Genomic DNA, 6,147 nt, shown 5'->3' with positions numbered 1-6,147 from the left:
AAAGTCCGATTTGTCAATTTTTTTCTTTTATGAGTTGTGCTTTTGATATCAAGTCTAAGAAAACTCCCTGATCCCAAGTCATAAACATTTCTACTATATCTTCTTCTAAAAGTTTTATCGTTTTACGTTTTACATCTATGATCCATTTTTGAGTTAATTTTTGTATAAAATGTGAGACTGAGGTCAAGTTTTTTTTGTCTTTAGCTTTTTGTGGCATACTTTTGCATATGGATGTTCAGTTATTCCAACATCATATATTGAAAAGGCTATCCTTTTTCCATTGAATTGCTTTCTTACCTTTGTCGACAATTGACATTTTGTGACTCAATTGCTTGATATATTCTGATCCATTGGTCTATGTCTCTAACCCTCCACCAGTACCACAGTGCCTTGATTATTGTTCCTTTACAGTAAGTTTTAAAATCAGGTAGACTGATTTCTCCCACTTTATCCTTCTTTTTCAAAATTGTTATGGCTATTCTGGCCCCTTCGTCTTTCCAAATAAATTTTAGAATCAGCTTGTCTATATCTGCAGAAATCTTATTGGACTTTTGATTGGAATTGTATTAAATCTATAGATTTCTTCAGAGAAAATTGACATGTTCAACTAAATTGGATCTTCCAACCCATGAATCCAGTATGTCTCTCCATTTATTTATGTCCTTTGATTTCTCTCCTCGGTGTTTATAGTTGTCAGCATACAGATCCTGCACAAGCTTTGTTAAATTTATACCTAAGTATTTCTCTTTTAAAAATTTCAAATGAAATATATATTTTAATTTTGATTTCCAAATTGTTTAAGCATGTAGAAATATAATCTTCTTTGTGAGTTAGCCTTATCTCTTGTAGTTGTGCTAAACTCATTTATTAATTTAAGACTTTTTCGGTAAATTCCTTGGGATTTTCTATGTAGAAAATAATGTCACCTGCAGATAGGTACAGTATTCTTTCTTTCTAATCTGTATGTCTTTACTTTCTTTCTCTGCCTTACTGCACTGACTAGGACTTCCTGTACTATACTGAATAGGAGTGTTGATAGAGGACATCTTTGCTTTGTTCCTGATCTTAGGAGAAAGCATTCAGTATTTCACCATTAAACATTACATTAGCTGTAGGTATTTTGTAGATGGCCTTTATCAAATTAAGGACATTTCCTTCTATTTCTATATTGCTGAGAGTTTTTATCATGAATCGATGCTGGATGTTTTCAAATGATTTTTCTGCATTGTTTGATATGCTCATGTCATTTTTCCTTTTTAGTTTTTTAATATGGTGAATTACATTGATTGATTTTTGAATTTGGAGCCAGTCATGCATTTCTAGGATAAACCCCACTTGGTCACGGAGTAGTATTCTATTCATATATTGCTGGATTTGATTTCCTAGTATTTTTTTTTTTGTGAAGATTTTTGTGTACTGTTCATGAGGGATAGTGGTCTATAGTTTTCTCTCCTTGTACTGTCTTTGCCTAGTTTTTTGGTATCAAGGCAATTCTAGCCTCATAAAATGAGTTGGGAAGTGTTCTCTTCCCTTCTATTCTCTGGAGGAGATTGTGTAAAATTGGTGCTGTTTGTTCTTTAAAAGTTTGGTAGAATTTACCAGTGAAACCATTTGGGCCTGGAAGCTTGTGGAGTTTTTTTAAGGTTTTTACCTATGGATTCCATTTCTTTAATATATATGTTGCCTATTTCTTCTTTGCGTGAGTTTTGGAAGTTTGTGGCTTTTAAAGAATTGGTCCATTTCATCTAAGTTATTGAATTTATGTGCGTAGAGCTGTTCAGAGCACTGCCTTTTAATATCTGTGGGGTCTTTAATGACGTTGGTAATTTGTGTCTCTTCTATTTTTTTAAATTGTTAGTATGGCTAGAGTTTATTGATTTCATTGATGTTTTCAGAGAATCAGCTTTTGATTTTATTGATTTTCTTTATTGTTTTTCAGTTTTCAAGGTCATTTATTCTGCTCTTTATTATTTCTTTCTTTCTGCTTGCATTTGGTTTATTTTGCTTTCCTTGGTTTCTTAAGATGGACGCTTAGTTGTTGATTTGAGACCTTTCTTCTTCTCTAAGATAAGCTACTTTATAATGCTATAAATTTTGCTTTAAGAACTGCTTTAATTCACCCCACAAATTTTTATGTGTTGTGCTTCATTTTTGTCCAGGCAAAAATATTTTCTAAGATACATGTATCCAATGTTCATTGCAGTGCTATTTACAATAGCCAAGACATGGAAGCAACCTAGATGTCTGTCAATAGATGAATGGATAAAGAAGATGTGGTACATATATACAATGGAATATTACTCAGCCATAAAAAAGAATGAAATAATGCCATTTGTAGCAACATGGATGACCTAGAGAGTATCGTACTAAGTGAAGTAAGCCAGACAACGACATATATCATATGATATCACTTATATGTGGAATCTAAAAAAAAAAATGATAGAAATGAACTTATTTACAAAACAGAAACAGACTCACAGACATAGAAAAAAAACTTATGGAAAGTGGGGGGAGGGATAAATTAGGAGGTTGGGAGTAACATATACACATTACTATGTATAAAATAGATAACCAACAAGGACTTACTCTATAGCACGGGGAACTATACTCAATATCTTGTAATAACCTATAAGGGAAGAGAATCTGAAAAAGAATATAGTCCCTAGCCCCCTGAGTCTCTTTCCATTAGACCCCCATTACTTTAGTTTCTCCTTCAGGAAACCCCAAACCTTCCTTTAATTTAGCAACTAAAGAGTTAATGTCTGATCCCACAGGGAGTTCACTGGACTGAGCTCCAGTGTTGTGATTGAAACTGTTCGGATTGGTCAAGGCCAGTGCGTACCGGTCATTAAATATTTGGAATATCACCTCTGCCGGTACTTTATGTTTGTACAGCATTTTATAGTTTACAAAAGATATTTACATATATTATCTTAGTTAAGCTTCATGCCAGCTCCGTGACATCAGTATGAATTGTTATTGCCATCATAAAACATTTTAATTATAAAATTAACACACATTAGTGTGGAAAATGAATTATTATTGGGGACTCTCTGCTCAGAAAAATTATCACTTACCCAAGATCACATGGTTATAGGAGTCGGGGTCTAAACTCCTAACAGCTTCAAGAATTGTCATATCTTAAGTGCTCGGTTTAGGGAAGGAAGATTTCACTCAGCACTGGATAGATCTGGGAAGGCAATTCCAGGAGGAAGGCACTGAACTTGTACTGAGGAACTAGTGGGATCTGGTTGACAGAGAGGAAGAGCAAGGATATTCTACTCAGGAACAGTGTGAAATGTGGCCCAAATGTAGTAAAAGAGCCTATTTCCATGATCATTTCAAGACACCTTCTCTGGAGGTGTTGGATCTGAAATTCCCCAATGTTGAGTCACAAAGAGCACCTGAGGCAAAGCTCTCCTCTCCTACCTTGCTTGTTCAATTCTGGAGTGTGGATGGAAGAGACAGGGAATGGGCATTCTGAAGCTGCTGAAGCTGAATTGTATTTATTGGGTCATTTTTCTCCTTCACACTTGGGTCCCTCCAGATAGAGCAATTGATGAAAAAGAAAGTAAGGAAGTTTGAAGTATTATTCACAGCCCCTCAGCTGCTGTTACCAAGTCCACACAAAGGCTTATCCAAGGAGAGAATGGTGCTCTAGGCCACCATAGTCCTAAAGTTCTTTGGGTGTTTGTGTTCTGTCTGCAATAGCAATGGGAACCATTTGCTCACATCACACTCCTTAGGTCATTTAACAGCAGCACTGGGCCATTCCTTAAGGTGCTGCCAGGTGGCAAGATGGCAGTGTCAATTTCCAACCTTGATGGCGTCCTCAAGGTTGAATTGAACAAGTGTCTCACTCGGGCGCTGGCCAAAGATGACTACTCTAGAGTTGAATTCCGATTTACACCAACCAGGACGGAAATCATTATCTTGGCCTCCAGGACGCACAATGTTCTTGGTGAGAGGGGCTGGCGGATCCAGGAATTGACCGCTGTGCTGCAGAAGAGATTTGGCTTCCCTGAGGGCAGTGTAGAGCTTTAGGAGGAAAAGGAATATACGAGAGCTCTGTGCACATCACCCAGGCGGGATCTGCAGTACACACTTCTAGGAGGGCTTGCTCTGGTGTGCTGCAGGTCATCGTGGAGAGTGGGGACAAGGGCTGCTAGGTCGTAATGCCCGGGCAACTCCAAGGACAGAGGGTTAAATCCATGAAGTTGTGGATGGCCTGATGACCCACAGTGAGGACCTTGTTAGCTCCTACACAGACACCACCGGTTGCCATATGCTGTTCAGACAGAGTGTGCTGGGCATCAAAGTGAAGATCATGCTGCCTTGGGACCCAAGTGGAAAGATGGACCCTTAAGAAGCCCCTGCCTGACCACTGGGCATGGTGGAACCCATAGATGAGACACTGTCCACTGTCACCTTCCCCATCCCTGAACAGAAGGGAGGGAAGCCATAGATGCCTGCCATGCCAGCAAGTACCCACTGCATAACACAGTCTCCTTGGCAGCTGGATTTGGAGTCTGATGTTGCTCTATAAAGACCTTTAATACAATTTTTTTAAAAAAAAGTAGGGTTGCATCCAGGTTTCATGGAGCCTGAATCTTATACAACCTGGGACCTTTTTTTTTTTTTTAATTTATTTATATTTTTCGCTGCTTTGGGTCTTCGTTGCTGTTCGCAGACTTTCTCTAGTTGCGGCAAGCGGGGGCTACTCTTCGTTGTGTTGCGCAGGCTTCTCATTGCAGTGGCTTCTCTTGTTGCAGAGCACAGGTTCTAGGTGCACGGGCTTCAGTAATTGTGGCACACAGGCTTAGTTGCTCCGCAGCATGTGGGATCTTCCCTGACCAGAATCAAACCCGTGTCCCCTGCATTGGCAGGCAGATTCTTAACCACTGTGCCACCAGGGAAGTCTGGGGCCTCTTTTTTTAAAAAAGAAAACACAATTACAAACAGAAAATCAGCTATAGAACTTTGGAAAGAACTTGTGAGGGTCCAGAAGCTTTAACTTCATTAGCAACCCAGTTGCTTAACATGAATAACAGATCTGATAAAAAGAAGGGAAATTATTCAATTAAATAACATAGGATTATTTTCTCTGTATATTCACCTCTGCTTAACAGTAATTTTTAAAATCTGCTAAAAGAAAGGGAAACTATCCAACTAGTAATAGCACGGGAGTATTTTTTTTGATGGTACCTGTGCTCCCAGGCTTTTTTTTTTCTCTCTCTCCAGTACTTTTAAAAAGTTTTATCGAGATATAATTGACATACAAAAACTGCTCATATTTGAAGTATACAGTCTAAGTTTTGAAATATGTATACCCCTGCGAAAGAATCACCATAATCAAGATAATGAATATATTCATCAGTCTCAAAAGTTTCCTCATGCACCTTTGTAATTCTGCCGTCCAGCCCCTGCTTATACCTCCGCCCCCATTTTTTCATATATTTTAATCTGCTTTTCTAGTTGTTTAAGGCAAAAGGATAAATTCGGACCCTGTTGTTTCATCTTGTCCAGAAGTAGATGCCTCCAGGCTTTTTTAACACAGAGAAAAATATAATCAATCCAAACATAAAGAGGTGAAGAGATGCTCTTTTAGGGTGAGTATGGTTTTGAACAGAGGAACTAAAAGACCAGTAAGGTTTTGAACAGAGGATCTAGAAGACCAGTAAGAACTCCCCCATCTTAATTAAGGGCAAAAGGGGAGGATAACACACCTAAGAGGTGTCCAGTCCAGATGGGTCTTTCTTTGCAAACCCACAGATGCACTTTTGAGATGTAATCATCAATGCAGAAATCACATAAAAGAAGATGACATTCTCTCCCATTCTTGACTTGTCATAAACCCACAATGAAATTAATTTTGGTTTCAATTTATGCGTCTTGGGTATGAGCCACTATTATGCTGAATGTACTTGTTTGTGCCTGAGTGAAGTTTCTATATGAAATCAATAAGTGTTCAATTCTTCAGTGTTCACTGAGCACCTATACATATACTGGGGATTTGCAGAGACCCTTGCATCCTCCCTCGCCCTCTGCTTAGTCTCTGGCAGGTTTATCATCCAAGGCTGGGCCCAAATGCTCCTTCTAGGGCCACTCAGCCTAGTCATTTTTTCCTTCCAAAGTACTTGCCAACTG

The 6,147-nt window shown here is 38.5% G+C and overlaps 1 pseudogene; it reads left to right on the top strand.

Moving 5' to 3' along the window:
- The first annotated feature begins 3,798 nt into the window (after positions 1 to 3,798).
- LOC132375289 (small ribosomal subunit protein uS3-like) lies at positions 3,799 to 4,406 on the top strand (annotated as a pseudogene).
- Positions 4,407 to 6,147: the final 1,741 nt, after the last annotated feature.

This window comes from Balaenoptera ricei, chromosome 11 (genome assembly GCF_028023285.1).
Source record: "Balaenoptera ricei isolate mBalRic1 chromosome 11, mBalRic1.hap2, whole genome shotgun sequence".
NCBI classification, from domain to species: domain Eukaryota; kingdom Metazoa; phylum Chordata; class Mammalia; order Artiodactyla; family Balaenopteridae; genus Balaenoptera; species Balaenoptera ricei.
This window is presented reverse-complemented; position numbering and strand designations above follow the sequence as displayed.